Genomic DNA, 19773 nt, shown 5'->3' with positions numbered 1-19773 from the left:
GTGCATGGAAGTAGTAGGGTTGATGGTTGCAGCAATGGACATAGTTCCTTTTGCGCGAATTCATCTAAGACCATTACAACTGTGCATGCTCAAACAGTGGAATGGGGACTATACAGACTTGTCTCCAGTGATTCAAGTAGATCAGAAGACCAGAGACTCACTCCGTTGGTGGCTGACTCAGGATCACCTGTCCCAGGGAATGAGCTTCCTCAGACCAGAGTGGGTCATTGTCACGACCGACGCCAGTCTATTAGGCTGGGGCGCGGTCTGGGATTCCCTGAAAGCTCAGGGTCTATGGTCTCGGGAAGAGTCTCTTCTCCCGATAAACATCCTGGAACTGAGAGCGATATTCAATGCTCTCCGGGCTTGGACTCAACTAGCAAAGGCCAGTTTCATAAGATTCCAATCAGACAACATGACGACTGTTGCTTACTTCAACCATCAGGGAGGAACAAGGAGTTCCCTGGCGATGAGAGAGGTGACCAAGATCATCAAATGGGCGGAGGATCACTCCTACCACCTGTCTGCGATCCACATCCCAGGAGTGGAAAACTGGGAGGCGGATTATCTGAGTCGTCAGACCTTTCATCCGGGGGAGTGGGAACTCGGAGGTGTTTGCCCAGTTGACCCAATTATGGGGCATTCCAGACATGGATCTGATGGTGTCTCATCAGAACTTCAAGGTTCCTTGCTACGGGTCCAGATCCAGGGATCCCAAGGCGACTTTAGTGGATGCATTAGTGGCGCCTTGGACTTTCAACCTAGCTTATGCGTTTCCACCGTTCCTTCTCATTCCCAGGCTGGTAGCCAGGATCAAACAGGAGAAGGCCTCTGTGATTTTGATAGCTCCTGCGTGGCCACGCAGGACTTGGTATGCAGACCTGGTGAATATGTCATCGGCTCCACCATGGAAGCTACCTTTGAGACAGGATCTTCTAGTACAAGGTCCATTCGAACATCCAAATCTAGTTTCTCTCCAGCTGACTGCTTGGAAATTGAACGCTTGATTTTGTCTAAGCGTGGGTTTTCGGATTCTGTGATAGATACTCTGGTACAAGCCAGAAAACCTGTGACTAGAAAGATTGCCATAAAATATGGAAAAGATATATCTGTTGGTGTGAATCCAAGGGATTCTCATGGAGTAAGATTAAAATTCCTAGGATCCTTTCCTTTCTCCAAGAAGGTTTGGATAAGGGATTATCAGCGAGTTCTCTAAAAGGACAGATTTCTGCTTTATCTGTCTTGTTACACAAACGACTGGCAGCTGTGCCAGATGTTCAAGCTTTTGTTCAGGCTTTGGTCAGGATCAAGCCTGTTTACAGACCCTTGACTCCTCCCTGGAGTCTAAATTTGGTTCTTTCAGTTCTTCAAGGGGTTCCGTTTGAACCCTTACATTCCATAGATATCAAGTTGTTATCTTGGAAAGTTCTGTTTTTGGTTGCTATTCTTCTGCTAGAAGAGTTTCTGAATTATCTGCTCTGCAGTGTAATCCGCCCTATCTGGTGTTCCATTCAGATAAGGTTGTTTTGCGTACTAAACCTGGTTTCCTTCCAAAGGTTGTTTCCAACAAGAATATTAACCAGGAAATAGTTGTGCCTTCTTTGTGTCAGAATCCAGTTTCAAAGAAGGAACGCTTGTTACACAATTTAGATGTAGTCTGTGCTTTAAAGTTCTATTTAGAAGCAACAAAGGATTTCAGACAAACGTCTTCTCTGTTTGTAGTTTATTCTGGCAAGAGGAGAGGTCAAAAAAGCTACTGCTACCTCTCTTTCCTTTTGGCTGAAAAGCATCATACGATTGGCTTACGAGACTGCCGGACGGCAGCCTCCTGAACGAATCACAGCTCACTCTACTAGGGCTGTGGCTTCCACATGGGCCTTCAAGAACGAGGCTTCTGTTGATCAGATATGTAAGGCAGCGACCTGGTCTTCTCTGCACACTTTGTCCAAATTCTACAAAATTGATACTTTTGCTTCTTCGGAGGCTATTTTTGGGAGAAAGGTTTTGCAAGCCGTGGTGCCTTCTGTTTAGGTAACCTGATTTGCTCCCTCCCTTCATCCGTGTCCTAAAGCTTTGGTATTGGTTCCCACAAGTAATGGATGACACCGTGGACCGGACACACCAATGTTGGAGAAAACAGAATTTATGCTTACCTGATAAATTACTTTCTCCAACGGTGTGTCCGGTCCACGGCCCGCCCTGGTTTTTTAATCAGGTTTGAAGAATTTCTTTCTCTATACACTACAGTCACCACGGCACACTATAGTTTCTCCTTTTTTTCTCCTAACCGTCGGTCGAATGACTGGGGGGGCGGAGCCTGGGAGGGACTATATGGACAGCTCTTGCTGTGTGCTCTCCTTGCCTTTCCCTGTGGGGGAGGAGAATATCCCACAAGTAATGAATGACACTGTGGACCGGACACACCGTTGGAGAAAGTAATTTATCAGGTAAGCATAAATTCTGTTTTCTGGGTGCTTTTTGACATGTGCTTTGGGTTATTGTCCTGCTGTAAGACCCATGACCTCTGGCGGAGACCCAACTTTCTGACACTATGCCCTACATTGCACCACAGAATTCTTTGGTAGTTTTCAGATTTCATAATACCATGCACACAGTCAAGACATACAGTACCTGAAGCAGCAAAGCAACCCCAAAATATCAGTGAACCTCCACCATGTTTGACTGTAGGGACTGTATTCTTTTCTTTAAGAGCCTCATTTAATTTTTCTGAAAACAGTAGAATGATGGGCTTTACCAAAAAGTTGTAATTTTATTTCGTCTGTCCACAGCACATTCTCCCAAAAGGATTTTGGCTTCCTCAGGTAAGTTTTGGCAAACTCCAATCTGGCTTTTTTATGTTTCTGTGTCAGCAGTGGGGTCCTCCTAGGTCTCCTACCATAGTGTCCCTTTTAATTCAGATTGCGACATATAGTGTGAGCTGACACATTTGTACCCTGTGCCTGAAGGTCAGCTTGAATTTGTCTGGAAGTTGATCAAGATTCTTTATCCACCATTTGAACAATCCTTTGTTGCAATCTTTGATCAATTTTTCTCTTTCGTCCACGTCCATGGAGATTAGCTACAGTGCCATGGGCTGTAAACTTCTTGACAATGTTGCACACAGTGGACACAGGAACATTAAGATCTCTGGGGATGGACTTGTAACCTTGAGATTGTCCATGCTTTTGATACAGGTGAGTTTAATTACAAATTACAGGAGCATCACAAACTTGGAATGCAATTATTTCTTACAATTTTGAGAAGGTGCCAGTAGCTTTGTCCAGTCCATTTTTGGAGTCTTGCGTGGAATGTGTCAGATTTGTTTGTTTTTTCTTCACGTTTTTAGTGTCATAGCAATACAAACAAAATAAATAAACATGAGAATGCCTAAACATTTGTAATTGCAACAATTTTCTTGCCGAAGTGGTGCATTATTTCAGTGTTTTTCAACCAGTGTGCCGTGGCACACTAGTGTGCCGTGAGAGATCCTCAGGTGTGCCACGGCAGACTGACAACAGTGTGACATATTTTTTAAACTTTGCTTGTTTTTTACTCCCAGTGCAGGGGTAGTTTGTAGGAGGCATGGCATAACAGCACAATACATACAGTATGTGTGTGTTTGTGTGTATGTGTATATATATATGCTGTATTAGGCTACAATGTGTGATTTTTTTAAAATTTTGGGATGGTGGTGTGCCACGGAATTTTTTAATGTAAAAAAGTGTGCCAAGGCAAAAAAAAGGTTAAAAATCATTGCATTATTTGACAGAGATGTAGGGGGTGCCAATATTTTTGGTCATGACTGTGTATATGTGTGTGTGTGTGTATATATATATATATATATATATATATATACTCCGAGATCAATAAGGCACTATCCGGTGTTGAAATAATCAGGTTTTTTAATAGGTGATGTTTCGTGGTTGTGCCCCTTCCTCAGACCAAAAAACAGATATGCAGTATTTATATAAAACAATGGCAAAAAATGTTAAGCTATAGTTTAGATTCCAAATCAAATGTTAAAAGCATGGAAATGCCAAAATCAAACTTCCCCACCAAATTACATCATTAAATTTTAATATTAAATAGAGCATTATTTTGGAATTTTCTTGTTTGTTAACATTGTATAGAAAACGTAAACACCCACATTTAATTTCCTTTGTTTTTATTGTAATAAATGTGTGTGTGTTTATGTGTATGTATCTGTGTGAGTGTTTGTGTGTTTATGTGTGTGTATCTGTGTGAGTGTTTGTGTGTTTATGTGTGTGTATGTGTAAGTCTAAGTCTATGGTTTCTGGCTTTTACTTATGAAGATGTGCTAGGTCAAGTGTGCTAAAGCCAAAACTATGTTAAAGGGACAGTCAACATTTTTATTGTTCAAAAAGATAGATAATCCCTTTATTATCCATTCCCCATTTTTGCATAACCAACACTGCTATATTAATACACTTTTTACCTCTGTGATTACCTTGTATCTAAGCCTCTATTGACACCCCCTGATCACTCAGCTATTTATTTATTATCTATTGACATTTTAGCCAATTAGTGCAGTGTCATCCTCAACTCCCAGGAGAGAGCACAATCACCTAGATTATGAGTTTTGCGCTATACTGGGTTTGTAAATAACGCAATAAAATTAGCGGTAGCGCACTTTCCATAGCGCTGCCATTACGAGTTACTGAAAAACCTCCTTGTGCTTTGTGTTAAAGGGACAGTCTAGGCCAAAATAAGCTTTCATGATTCAGATAGAGCATGTAATTTTAAACAATTTTCCAATGTACTTTTATCACCAATTTTGCTTTGTTCTCTTGGTATTCTTAGTTTAAAGCTTAACCTAGGAGGTTCATATGCTAATTTCTTAGACCTTGAAGCCCACCTCTTTCAGATTTGAATTTTAACAGTTTTTCACCACTAGAGGGTGTTAGTTCACGTATTTCATATAGATAACACTGTGCTCGTGCACGAGAAGTTATCTGGGAGCAGGCACTGATTGGCTAGACTGCAAGTCTGTCAAAATAACTGAAAAAAGGGGCAGTTTGCAGAGGTTTAGATACAAGGTAATCACAGAGGTAAACAGTATATTATTATAACTGTGTTGGTTATGCAAAACTGGGAAATGGGTAATAAAGGGATTATCTATCTTCTAAAACAATACAAATTCTCGTGTAGACTGTCCCTTTAAGCTCCATACCGGACAAAAGCCAAGGGCAATAGGTATTTTAGGATTTTTTTAGACTTAGGTTTTTTATTTTGGGGGGTTGGTTGGGTGGGGGGGTTAATTTTAGGTGGGACTTTGTACTTTTTTATGTAAAACAGCTGTTTAACTTAGGGCAATGCCCTACAAAAGGCCCTTTTAAGGGCTATTGGTAGTTTATTGTTAGGTTAGGGGGTGTTTTTATTTTGTTTTTATAGGGCTATTAGATTAGGTGTAATTTTTATTATTTTGGATAATTTCGCTTTTTATTTTTCGTAATGTTAGCGTTTTTTTGCAATGTTAGGTTTTTTAATTTTTTTTTCGTAGTATTAGGTTTATTTAAATTTGTTATTTAGGTTTTTTAATTGGTAGTTTTTTTTATTTTATTAGAATAGGTATGTTAGGTTAATTTATAGTTTAATCTTTGTTTTGTTTTTTATTTCACGGGTAAGTTATTATTTATTTTAAGATCATTATATTGTAGCGTTTAAATTAAACTTTGGGGGGGTGTTAGGTTTAGGGGTTAATCATTAAATTTAGTGTTTTGCGCTGTGGGGGGCCGGCGGTTTAGGGGTTAATAGGTTTAGTTTATTAGTTACAAAGTTGGGGGTTGGCGGTTTAGGGGTTTATAGGTTTAGGTTATTAGTTGCGATGTGTGGGGCTGGTGGTTTAGGGGTTAATAGGTTTAGTTTATTAGTTGCAATGTGGGGGGCTGGAGGTTTAGGGGTTAATGCTTTATTATAGTGTTGGCGATATGGACGGCCTGTGGTTTAGGGGTTACTAGATTTATTTAGTGTTGGCGATGTGGTGGGTCGGCAGTTTAGGGATTACTAGATTTATTTAGTGTCAGCGATGTGGGTGGGCAGCAGATTAGGGGTTAATAGGTTTAATATAGTATTTGCGATGCAGGAGGGTGGCGGTTTAGGGGTTAATAGGTAGTTTATGGGTGTTAGTGTACTTTATAACATTTTAGTTATGAGTTTTGTGAAACATTTTTGTTTCGCAAAATTCATAACTACTGGTCTCAGATCGTGGAATAGATCATGTCGGCATAGACTGTAACGCAAGCATTTTAGCCGACCGCACAACCTATTATACGGTGCTATGGAAAATCCCGCACTCAAAAGTCTTTTTTTGAGGGCGGAATGGAGGGTTGTGTTATAGGCTAAAAACGCTTGCGGTATAGCTATCCCGCCACAACTTGTAATACGGGAGACCTGCCATTCCACACGCAATTGCCAATTTTTCAGTGGTTTAGCCGTACCGCACCATAATGCAAAACTTGTAATCTAGGTGTATGTTAGTTATATGGCCCACATGAACTAGCAGTCTCTTGTTGTGTAAAGCTAATAAAAAAACATGTGATAAGAGGCTGTCTGTAGGGACTAAGGAAAAGGCAGAAATTTAGAGGTTTAAATGTTATAAAGTATATTAATATAACAATGTTGGTTGTGCAAAGCTGGGGAATGGGAAGTAAAGGCATTATCTATCTTTTAAAACTATAACATTTTTGGTGTTGACTGTCCCTTTAAAAAAATCTTGAAATACAATTGTTCTTCACTCAGAAGAAAATGTTATATATATATATATATATATATATATATATATATATATATATATATATATATATATATATATATATATATATATATACATATATATATATATATATATACTGTAAGTGTAAGTTTTGGTTAAATAATTGTTGGTAAGGAGATGTAGTTTTTCACCAACTGTGACTGAAATTAATGGCTCAGGGGTGAAGAACAAACAATTTCCTAATTTTTTTTTATTTTTTATTAAAACTCACCCAATTTATAAAACAATTTTCCTTTTCATATAACATTTTGAGCGTTAAGGCCCCACTGGAGCATAATGCATATAGGGCATACAGTTGTGGGCACGGGTCAAGTCGAGGTGGAACGCATGGACAGAGAACAGAAACACTTCCGTTAACACTTCTGCTGTTGGTGGGAGGAGCTGTAGCATAGTCTGGTTAGAGGGATAGTGAGATCCTCTTGTAATGGGAAGTAACACGTCCTACAATACACTAAATACAAACCTTTCAGCGGTCCTGCTGTGTGATCACCGTGCACTGTGTGTAACATTTCTGTGTGACTTGCTTGGGTTTATTAAGCTCCCCTTAGTAGAAATAGGACTATTGCACCTTAAGTGGTTGAGACTCTGTGACAGAGGAGGAGTCTCAGGCCCAAAGGCAATCACTCAACCCTTCATTAGATTTAATTTGCTTTCATTAACCAAAGTGTATAGGTTATATACATATAAATACAGTGTGTATGTGTATAAAACAATATTAATTGTTTGGGGGTGGAAGTCTTGGTGAGTTCCTACACTTTTTTTGTAGGACTTGACCCCTGGTTGTGGGCCTGGGCTGCTGCCTGATGCAGGGGCATCACTGCCCTGCCACTCAGTATTTTGCTGTGTCTGTGAGCCATGTCACAACCAGTCTCGACCCCCACACATCCCCACCCTGTTGCTGTGACCAGAATCAGGGCCAGATACTACATGTGTCTTACTCTTTTGGCAGGGGTGTAAGTACAGCGTCTCAGAGGTCTCAAACTAGACTTCAGTCAGTAGTGGCATTGTGGCAGAGTCCTTGGCTCCGCTTGCATCAAGTTTTGCCCCTCTGCTGCTAGAAAAGGGTTATCGACATCCGAAGAAGAAACCTGTGAGATCTTGAAAGTGTTTGGAATAACAAAAAACACCTTGATTTTGCTTGTCCTTTAAAATGTATCACAATATACTATTTATGATGGCAGCAGGGTCGGCTTCAAGGGGGGGGGGCATTGATGGGCAATGCCCGCCCAAATGGAATGCTGTGCCCCCTCAAAAAAATAATTTTGTTATTGTATAAATAAGTGTGTCATAATTCTGGAAAGGTACTGGTAACCCTAGTTATGATACCAGTCACACCAAGTGGGTATTCACACAGCATATTGTGTGTATATCACTTTCTCAGTTGAATGATGCTGACCTTTTACAAGCAACACACAAAAACTGTTCCCTGCACAATGTGTGCAAACCAGACTCTTACACGGAGACTGTATAGAATAAATCTCTTACACGCAATGCGCCTTTACCTAGGGTAGCTATGACACCAGCCCCAAACTGTAAACATTCTCAAAAAAAATTGTATACCAGTCACTCAATGGGAACAGTTCCCAATTGATACCAGCAACCACCCAGCAAATTGTGTACATATCAATCATGGTGTGGGTTCCCATTATAGTGTGTATATAGCAGTCACACGCAGTAGGTGTTCCCATTATAGTGTGTATATAGCAGTCACACACAGTAGGTGTTCCCATTATAGTGTGTATATAGCAGTCACACACAGTAGGTGTTCCCATTATAGTGTGTATATAGCAGTCACACGCAGTAGGTGTTACCATTATAGTGTGTATATAGCAGTCACACGCAGTAGGTGTTCCCAGTATAGCATGTTTATCTATACCAGTCACACACAGTGGGTGGTTCCTTACACAATGCCAACCTCTTTTCCAGCCCATATGCGTGCCATGCTCAAGTTACAGTCCAATGCCTGCACTGGGCCAGCAAAACAAGCAGTAGGGGAAGGAGCCCTTCTCATCCGACAGCAGCAGCACACTAACAAAGGGAATGCTTCCACTTTACATAAACATGGTGGCCCTCGGAGGCGCACAACGGTTGCTGTATCACAGTAAGTCCCAAACTTTTCTATTTACCATATTATACAGTGTTAATCAAACTTTGACCCTGCTCTGTGCCCGCATTATATACCCACCGGGCAGGCGGGCAACATTCGCTCTGAGCCTGTGACTGGCATAGTGGGTAACTCACGACCTTGTATAGGCAAAGCGCGTGGTTTCCTGATGCTAATATATCTTCACGTCACGCATATTTTATGTCGTTTACTAACATTACCAGTTGATAACATTAACCAGTAGTTTACTCTCTATATACATTTGCTTGATATATCCACTATAGTCTCAGTGCAGTATGGATTAAAAGTGCTTCGGTCAGATGCTTCTGTTGTGAGTGTATTTGAGTAGAAACGCCAATGTCACTCTGAGTGGTAATTGCACTGTCAGTGCAGCATTACTTTACTTCTCTTGTAAGGGATGTCCCCTCACTCTGCTCTTATTTTGACTCTCATACATGCTTTGTAAAAAATGCGTGCCCCCTCGTGAAAAAAAAAAAAAGCCCCCCATTTCATTCGTTCTGGAGCCGAGTCTGGATGGTTGGGTACCAGAAAAACTTGGCACCATATTTATGCAGGAGGGCTGTGCACGTGCACGTTCTCCATTGTGGACTAACCAAGCAGGAAGGATGACAGTGACAGAGAAGCATCTCCTATTGATGGTGTGCGTTGATGCCTGGGGTTGGGTGTCTGTGTGTCTTATTCCTCTCTGGTAGTGCAGTTTATGTGTGATGATAAGAGTTTATGTGCTTGTTATTTTAAGTGACTGTGACTAGACAGGCTGATTAGCAAAAAGCTATTTATTTAAATGTAAACTTCAATAGTTTCTGGATTTTTTTTATAACATTTCACTTGTTTACTATTTAATGACAACCAATTTACATAATCCAGTGACAAAAGGGTATTACAAATTATAATTTTTTTGTAAATCATACTAGTACATTATACTTGTCAGTTTTGTGGTATGGTTAAAGGGTCATGAAATCCAAAACTTTTTCATTCATGATTCAGTCCTTTATTACATTTAACTGGAAAGCTCAATCGCAAGACGGATCCCTTTTTAAAACATCTTTATTATGACAATGCTTTAAACATCGGATATGAAACAACCAAAGGAAAGACTTGTATTCAAGAGTGACCAAGAACTTTACAAAACACTACCCTGCTAATAATGCACTGTGATAAAATAATGCACTCAGATTATTATTATTATTATTGGTTATTTATAGAGTGCCAACAGATTCCGCAGCACTAAGATAACATATTCACACTGATCTTCAACATTTTTGCTCTTTATAGCCAAGCGCATGCACCTTTTTTCATGCCAAAGTACCACTATTTTTAAAATGCAGCAAATATGTACAACAACCAACTCTCTCCAGTTGCACATTTTGCCACTGATATATATATTATTATTATTTATGTTTTTAAACTACCAAAACAATTTCTGCAGACACCCCTGGGCTTATATGCACACAAATATTTGCAAAACATCCTGTTAGCGTAACTCAGATACACTCGAACACATTGCACAGGGCACATTTAATACAAAGCAATACAAGTACAAAATAATGATTTCTTTCATGTAATTGGCAAGAGTCCATGAGCTAGTGACGTATGGGATATACATTCCTACCAGGAGGGGCAAAGTTTCCCAAACCTCAAAATGCCTATAAATACACCCCTCACCACACCCACAATTTAGTTTTACAAACTTTGCCTCCTATGGAGGTGGTGAAGTAAGTTTGTGCTAGATTTCTACGTTGATATGCGCTTCTCAGCAGGCTGGAGCCTGGTTCTTCTCAGAGTGCAGTGAATGACAGAGGGATGTGAAGGGAGTATCACCTATTGAATACAATGGTCATCCTAATGGGGATCTATTTCATAGGTTCTCTGTTATCGGTCGTAGAGATTCATCTCCTACCTCCCTTTTCAGATCGACGATATACTCTTATATACCATTACCTCTACTGATTCTCGTTTCAGTACTAGTTTGGCTATCTACTTTATGTAGATGAGTGTCTTTTGGTAAGTATGTTTTCTTTTATTTATGACACTCTCAGCTATGGTTTGTCACTTTATATGTAAAGTTCTAAATATATGTTTTATACTTATATTTGCCATGATTCAGGTTAATCAGTATATTTCCTTCTTACAGACTGTCAGTTTCATTTTGGGAAATGCATATGAAAAATTATTTCTTACCTGAAAATTTTTCAAATTGAATTTCTTTTCTAAATTGCGGGCTGTTAGGCTCGCGGGAGCGCAAAATGCTATCATTTATTGTGTCATTTTTGGCGCAAGACTTTTTTTCGGTTGAGAATTATGTTTGTTGACGTAATGACGTCATTTCCAGCGTCTTAGTTGGCGCTGAGAGTTTTCACGTAGTTGCGTCATCTATGACGCTCGTGTTTGTTGCAGACGTTTTTGGCACCAAAAAATATTTTGTCAGTTGTGGGCGTCATTCTTGGCGCCAGATTTTTTTCATTATTTAAGTCATTATTTCTTTTTGCTTCTGGTTTCCAGAGACTTATTTTGTTTGCAATTTTTCCCATTCCTGAAACTGTCATATAAGGAAATTAATCATTTTGCTTTATATGTTGTTTTTTTATTACATATTGCAAGATGTCTCAATCTGACCCTGTCTCAGAATCTACTTCTGGAATGCTGCTGCCTGATGTCGGTTCTACCAAAGCTACGTGCATTTGTTGTAAACTTGTGGTAACTGTTCCTCCGGCTGTAGTTTGTGTTAGTTGTCATGATTAACTTTCAAAAGCAGACAATATTTCCATTAGTAGTAATCCATTACCTGTTGTTGTTCCTTTAACATCTAATGTTCAGGATATTCCTGTTAATGTGAGAGAATTTGTTTCTAATTCTATTCAGAAGGCCCTGTCTGTTATACCACCTTCTAATAAACGTAAAAGGCCTTTTAAAACTTCTCATAAATTCAATGAATTTTTAAATGACCGACAGCATTCTGATTTATCTATCTCTGATGAGGATCTATCTGGTTCAGAAGATTCTGCCTCAGATATTGACACTGACAAAACTTCATATTTATTTAAAATGGAGTATAGATTGCATTAGATATGGAGGAGACTAGTCCTCTTGATATTAAAACCAGTAAACTTTTAAATTCGGTTTTTAAACCTCATGTAGTTATTCCAGAGGTTTTTCCAGTTCCTGATGCTATTTCAGATGTAATTTCTAGTGAATGGAATAGTCTGGGTACTTCATTTACTCCTTCTTCAAGGTTTAAGAAACTGTACCCCTTGCCAACTGATAGATTGGAGTTTTGGGAAAAGATCCCCAAAGTTGATGGGGCTATCTCTACTCTTGCAAAGCATACTACTATTCCTACTGCAGATAGTACTTCTTTTAAAGATCCTTTAGATAGGAAGCTTAAATCTTATCTAAGGAAGGCTTATTTATGTTCAGGTCATCTTCTTAGGCCTGCTATTTCTTTGGCTGATGTTGCTGAGGCTTCAACTTTTTGGTTGGAAACTTTAGCGCAACAAGTACCAGATCCTAATGTGTATAGCATTGTTAAGCTAATTCAACATGCTAATAATTTAATTTGTGATGCCATTTTTTATATCATTAGAATTTATGTCAGGTATATTTCTTTAGCTATTTTAGCTTTATGGCTTAAATCTTGAAATGCGGATATGACTTCTAAGTCAATGTTGCTATCTCTTTCTTTCCAAGGTGATAAATTATTTGGTTCTCAGTTGGATTCTATTATTTCAACTGTCACGGGGGGAAGGGAGCCTTTTTGCCTCAGGATGAAAATTCTAAGGGTAAATTTAGAGCTGCTAGCCATTTTCGTTCCTTTCGTCAGAATACGGAACAGAAACCTGACCCTTCCCCTAAAGGAACGGTTTCCAATTGGAAGCCTTCTCCAGTTTGGAATAAATCCAAGCCTTTTAGAAAATCAAAATCAGCCCCCAAGTCCGCATGAAGGTGTGGCCCTCATTCCAGCGCAGCTGGTAGGGGGGCAGACTAAGATTTTTCAAAGATGTTTGGATCAATTCAATCCAAAATCATTGGATCCAGAACATTGTTTCTCAAAGGTACAGAATAGGTTTCAAGGTAAGACCGCCTGTCAGAAGTTTCTTTCTCTCACGCATTCCAGTGAACCCAGTAAAGGCTCAGGCTTTCCTGAAGTGTGTTTCAGACCTGGAGTTATCCGGGGTAATTGTGCCAGTTCCCTTTCTGGAATGGGGTCTGGGGTTTTATTCAAATCTGTTCCTTGTTCCAAAGAAAAATAATTCTTTCAGACCAGTTCTGGATCTAAAAATTTTGAATCGTTATGTAAGAATACCAACATTCAAAATGGTGACTATAAGGACTATTCTGCCTTTTTTTCAGCAAGGGCATTATATGTCCACAATAGACTTACAGGATGCATATCTTCATATTCCGATTCATCCAGATCACTATCAGTTCCCGAGATTCTCTTTTCTAGACAAGCATTACCAATTTGTTGCTCTTCCTTTTGGCCTAGCAACAGCTCCAAGGATCTTTTCAAAGGTTCTTGGTGCCCTACTCTCTGTAATCAGAGAGCGGGGTATTGCAGTGTTTCCTTATTTGGATGATATCTTGGTACTTGCTCAGTCTTTACATTCTGCAGAATCTCACACAAATCAACTAGTATTGTTTCTTCAAAGACATGGTTGGAGGATCAATTTACCAAAAAGTTCCTTGATTCCTCAGACAAGGGTAACCTTTTAAGGATTCCAAATAGATTCAGTATCCATGACTTTGTCTCTAACAGACAAAAGACGTCTGAAATTGGTTTCAGCTTGTCGGAACCTTCAGTCTCAGTCATTCCCTTCAGTAGCTATGTGCATGGAGGTTTTAGGTCTCATGACTGCAGCATCGGACGCGATCCCCTTTGCTCGTTTTCACATGAGACCTCTTCAGCTTTGTATGCTGAGCCAATGGTGCAGGGATTATACAAAGATATCACAATTAATATCCTTAAATCCCAATATTCGACTATCTCTGACTTGGTGGTTAGATCACCATCGTTTAGTTCAGGGGGCCTCTTTTGTTCGTCCAACCTAGATTGTGATTACATCAGATGCAAGTCTGACAGTGCAGGGGGTTTGGAAATCTCAAGAGGCGAGATTACCAATCAATATTTTGGAACTCAGAGCTCTTCAGTTTTGGCTTCTTCTGAAGAGAGAACCGTTTATTTGTTTTCAGACAGACAATGTCACAACTGTGGCGTATGTTAATCATCAAGGTGGGACTCACAGTCCTCAAGCTATGAAAGAAGTATCTCGGATACTTGCATGGGCAGAATCCAGCTCCTGTCTAATATCTGCGGTCCATATCCCAGGTATAGACAATTGGGAAGCGGATTATCTCAGTCGCCAGACTTTACATCCGGGAGAGTGGTCTCTTCACACAGATGTGTTTCTTCAGATTGTTCAGATGTGGGGGCTTCAAGAAATAGATCTGATGGCTTCTCATCTAAACAGGAAACTTCCCAGGTATCTGTCCAGGTCCAGGGATCCTCAGGCGGAAGCAGTGGATGCGTTGTCTCTTTCTTGGAATTATCAACCTGCTTATGTCTTTCCGCCTCTAGTTCTTCTTCCAAGAGTGATTTGCAAAATCATAATGGAGCGTTCATTTGTACTGCTGGTGGCTCAAGCATGGCCACACAGGTTTTGGTATGCGGATCTTGTTCAGATGTCCAGTTGCCAACCTTGGCCACTTCCGTTAAGGCCAGACCTTCTATCTCAAGGTCCATTCTTCCATCAGGCTCTCAAATCATTAAATTTGAAGGTGTGGAGATTGAACGCCTAGTGCTTAGTCATAGAGGTTTCTCTGACTCAGTGATTAATACTATGTTGCAGGCTTGCAAATCTGTGTCTAGAAAGATTTATTACCGAGTTTGGAAGACTTACATTTCATGGTGTTCTACTCATAAATTCTCTTGGCATTCTTTTAGAATTCCTAGAATTTTACAGTTTCTTCAGGATGGTTTAGATAAGGGTTTGTCTGCAAGTTCCTGAAAGGACAAATTTCTGCTCTTTCCTTTTGGCCATCTCTTCTGCTAGAAGAGTTTCTGAATTATCTGCTCTTTCTTGTGAGTCTCCTTTCCTGATTTTTCATCAGGATAAGGCGGTTTTGCGGACTTCATTTAAATTTTTACCTAAAGTTGTGAATTCCAACAACATTAGTAGAGAAATTGTTGTCCCTTCGTTGTGTCCTAATCCTAAAAATTCTTTGGAAAGATCTTTACATTCTTTGGATGTGGTAAGAGCTTTGAAATATTTATGTTGAAGCTACTAAAGATTTCAGAAAGACTTCTAGTCTATTTGTTATCTTTTCTGGTTCTAGGAAAGGTCAGAAGGCTTCTGCCATTTCTTTGGCGTCTTGGTTAAAGCTTTTGATTCATCATGCTTATTTGGAGTTGGGTAAATCCTTGCCTCAGAGGATTACGGCTCATTCTACTAGGTCAGTTTCTACTTCCTGGGCTTTTAAGAATTAAGCTTCTTTTGATCAGATTTGCAAAGCAGCAAATTGGTCTTCTTTGCATACTTTTACTAAATTCTACCATTTTGATGTTTTCTCTTCTTCAGAAGCAGTTTTTGGTAGAAAAGTACTTCAGGCAGTTGTTTCAGTTTGATTCTTCTGCTTATAATTTCAGTTTTTTTCATTATAAAGATTAAAACTTTTGATTTGGGTTGTGGATTCTTTTTTCAGCGGAATTGGCTGTCTTTATTTTTATCCCTCCCTCTCTAGTGACTCTTGCGTGGAGTTCCACATCTTGGGTATTTGCTATCCCATATGTCACTAGCTCATGGACTCTTGCCAATTACATGAAAGAAAAAATAATTTATGTAAGAATTTACCTGATAAATTGATTTCTTTCATATTGGCAAGAGTCCATGAGGCCCACCCTTTTTGTGGTGGTTATGATTTTTTTGTATAAAGCACAATTATTCCAATTCCTTGTTGATGCTTTCGCTCCTTCTTATCACCCCACTTCTTGGCTATTCGTTAAACTGAATTGTGGGTGTGGTGGGGGGTGTATTTATAGGCATTTTGAGGTTTGGGAAACCTTGTCCCTCCTGGTAGAAATGTATATCCCATACGTCACTAGCTCATGGACTCTTGCCAATATGAAAGAAATGAATTTATCAGGTAAGTTCTTACATAAATTATGTTTTTAGTCTCGAAATTCTTATCAATCTATACAAGATTTTTGGTGTTACCTATTGCTAAATAATAAAACCAAGACTTGAAAATGCCCAACAGTTTTCTTTTGATGATTCAGATAGAGAATACAATTTTAAACAACATTCTAATTTGGTTCTATAATCTTATTTGCTTCAATCTCTTGATATCCTTTTTTGAAGAAACTACAATGCACACGAATGAGCCAATAACGTGCAACATATTTGTGCAGCCACTAATCTGCAGCTTCTGAGTTTACCTAGGTAATTTTTTTAACAAAGGATACCAAGAGATCAAACCAAATTAGATAACAGAAGTAAATTGGAAAATAGTTTAAAATTGCCCGTTCTATCTGAATCATGAAAGAAAAATATTGGATTTTATGTCTGTTTAAGAACCATAAAGACTTAGATACACAATTTGACTCCTACTAACACATAACTGGATTTGAAGGGCAGCAGTGTATCCGTTATAATGCAGCTATTTCACATTAGTAAATCAGTAATGCTTAAGAAAAGTGACATGGTTTAAAGCAAATAAAACACCTGCTGCAGCCCTTGGGCCCTTGAACCAGCATCTCCCATGCCTCCCGAGGTGAGCCAGATCCTGTCCTGTAAGCAGTTCTGCTATGCCACTCTTATAACACTGGCTTTGATGTCCCCCACCCCATTCAAAAGAACGTTGTTTAGTTCAAAGCAGAGAGACAAGTCGCTCCTTTTTGCTTTTAAATGATTATCTCCTTTAGTCTCCTATAATGATATAGTTTGAGTGAAGTGTGCAGTTTATTAACTACATAAAGACGATATTATTAAAGCTGAGAGAACAGGCCACAGGAGTCTTCTTTCAAAAAATCAGCAGGAGGTTTTCTACAAATACTTTGATCTCAATCAATTCTAAATGTCTTTGTGCCAGGGAAGGAACAGCTGAAATTACCTTTGGCATGCCGGCTGCATCAATTATTTAGGCTTCTTTTCTTATAAATTAAAGCGCTCTTCAACTTTTGCCCTGTCTATTTTTCCCTCTCTTTGCCTTGGAGATACATTTGAATGGTTGTTTCACTGTTGTGCAAATATTGTTTGTCTTCATGTGACCTTTTCGAGGAATTAATAGGTTTAGCGGCATCTATCTCTTGTGCAATAAGAAGGGGCTCGTGCTCTTTATATGTGTCAGTGAGAAGGATAAACTAGATCTCAGACCTTGTGACATGTGAGACATTCTTTGTACAAAAGGGTTTATTGACACCAAATTGATTACAGTATTCTTAATGTTTGTTTCTGCAAAACAATCTATAAAACAATAGTGGCCGAATGATCTTGAATTAATGGGGGTTTTTAAAATATTTTCATTAGTCAAAAAAAAATTTTTGGATCAATTATTCGTCATGAAAACTCATTTCTTTTGTTTTGTCTAAGATTAGTTCCTGGTGTCATCAACTTTGGCAACATTTTTGATCATTTACAAACATTCATTAAAGGGACAGTCAAGTGAAAATTAAACTTTCATGATTCAGATAGGGAACGCAATTTTAAACAACTTTCCAATTTTCTTTCATTATCATATTTGCTTTGTTCTCTCTGTATTCTTTGTTGAAAGCTATACCTAGGTAGGTTCATATGCTAATGTCTTTAAATCGCTGCTTCATAACTGCTGTTTCCGACCAGCCTGAAGGCTCGCACGGAAACAGGGGCACCAAGCTCCATTCAGAGCTTGATAATTCGGCCACATTGTTTCAAACTTCATTTATTGTTAAAAATATGTTTTTAATTTTTGAGGTTAGGTCTAGAATCAAGATCAACAACAAAGATAACTAAAGACTCGTGAAGTGCATGCTCCTAAGCTCCTATCAGCCTACCAATGTTTACTCTTCAACAAAGGATACTAATGGAATAAAGCTAAAGCAAATTTCATAATAAACGTAAAATGGAAAATTGTTTTAAATTGCAGTCTCTATCAGAATCATGAATGTTTCATTTTTGAATTTACTGTCCTTTTAAATCATAAGTGGAGATCATATCCCCTTCTCCACAGTTAGATTTTACATGGTTTCTATTGGTGCCTCCTAGAGAATAAGTGACGCACTGTTGTCCCCTTTTAAATGCTGGGTAAAGCACCCTTCCCCTCATGGAAACTGCACTTTAACTGCTGCTTCCGGTTAACAACATTTTTTCTGACAATCTCCTGTCTCTTACAGGGACAAGGCTACCTTCTGTCAAATTAGAGTTTCATGTCCCTATAAGTGGCTTGGATGAGATTAGAGGGCATATTTATCAATGTGCGAGCGGACATGTATTATGTCCGCCACACATCGATAAACATTGATAAATCCCGACAGCATACGCTGTCGGCATTTATCATTGCACCAGTAGTTCTTGTGAACTGCTAGTGCAATGCCACCCTCTGCAGATTCGCGGCCAATCGGCCGCTAGCAGGGGCTGTCAATCAACCCGATCGTATTCGATCAGGTTGATTTCTGTCCGTCGCCTCGGAGCAGGCGGACAAGTTATGGAGCAGTGGTCTTTAGACTGCTGCTTCATAACTTCTGTTTGATAAATATACCCGTGGACTTTAAATCCCCCAACCTGCAACTTCAGTAATAAAGAAGTTCCTGTGCTGCAGGATAGTTTCTTTTTCCCTATTACATCATGCACATAGAAGTCAATGGGGAAAAAAGTGGAAAAAATACCCCAAACAAGATCGCATATTCTCATGTGCGCTAACCCAACATTATATCTAGGTCTATATATATACAGATATATAGGAATAGCTATTCATAAATACATCCTATAATATAAAAGGCCAAGTGTGTTTGTCCGAAGCTGTCATGCGCAGTAGAGACAGCGCAAGGAAAAACACACCTGGCCTTTACTCGCAGCGTGAGGCAGCTTCTGGAAGCTCCAGCACTCTCAGCTTTTATGTTACACCGAGAGCTGGAGCTCTTGAAGCTTCAGGCATCTGCCGCATATGGAGCCGGAGCACAATCGGTGCTCCGCCTCCATATGAGGGCAGATGCCTGATCGTTACAGATGGTGACACTGTGTGTGTCACCGTCTGTAACGATCTTCTGCTGGTGCCGGTGAGAGGTGTGGGCGGGAGGCGGGTGGGGGGCTCAGCAGTGGAGGGGGGAGGGAAGAGGAGGGAGTGGGAGGGCCCTACGCTACATAAATTAAAGGAGGGAGGGATAGGGCAGATACACTACATAAAAGGGGTTTGGGGTGGTGGACTAAATGGCGAGAGGGTGGAGGTGGTGGGACCACTACACTACATAAAAATAAAAATAAATAAAAAAGGGGGTTTATAGGTACTAGTAGATAGCTGCCAGTACTTAAGATGGCTGCAATAGTTAGAGGGGGGATGGTTAGAGAGCTGTTTAAGGGGGAATCAGGGACAGAGGGATAGTGACAGGGATAGATGGATAGGGAAAGAGGGATAGGGACAGAGGGATAGGGACAGAGGGATAGGGTCAGAGGGATAGGGGCAGGAACAGAGGGATATTGACAGAGGGATAGGGACAGAGGTATACGGACAGAGGGATAGGGACAGGGACAGAGGGATAGAGACAGAGGTATAAGGACATAGGGACAGAGGGATAGGGACAGAGGGACAGGGACAGAGGGGCAGGGACAGAAGGATAGGGATAGGGACAGAGGCATAGGGACAGGGATATAGGGACAGGGACAGAGGG

The sequence above is a fragment of the Bombina bombina genome, chromosome 1, assembly GCF_027579735.1.
Source record: "Bombina bombina isolate aBomBom1 chromosome 1, aBomBom1.pri, whole genome shotgun sequence".
NCBI classification, from domain to species: Eukaryota; Metazoa; Chordata; class Amphibia; order Anura; family Bombinatoridae; genus Bombina; species Bombina bombina.
The sequence above is the reverse complement of the archived record's forward strand: the minus strand, read 5'-3'. Positions refer to the sequence as shown.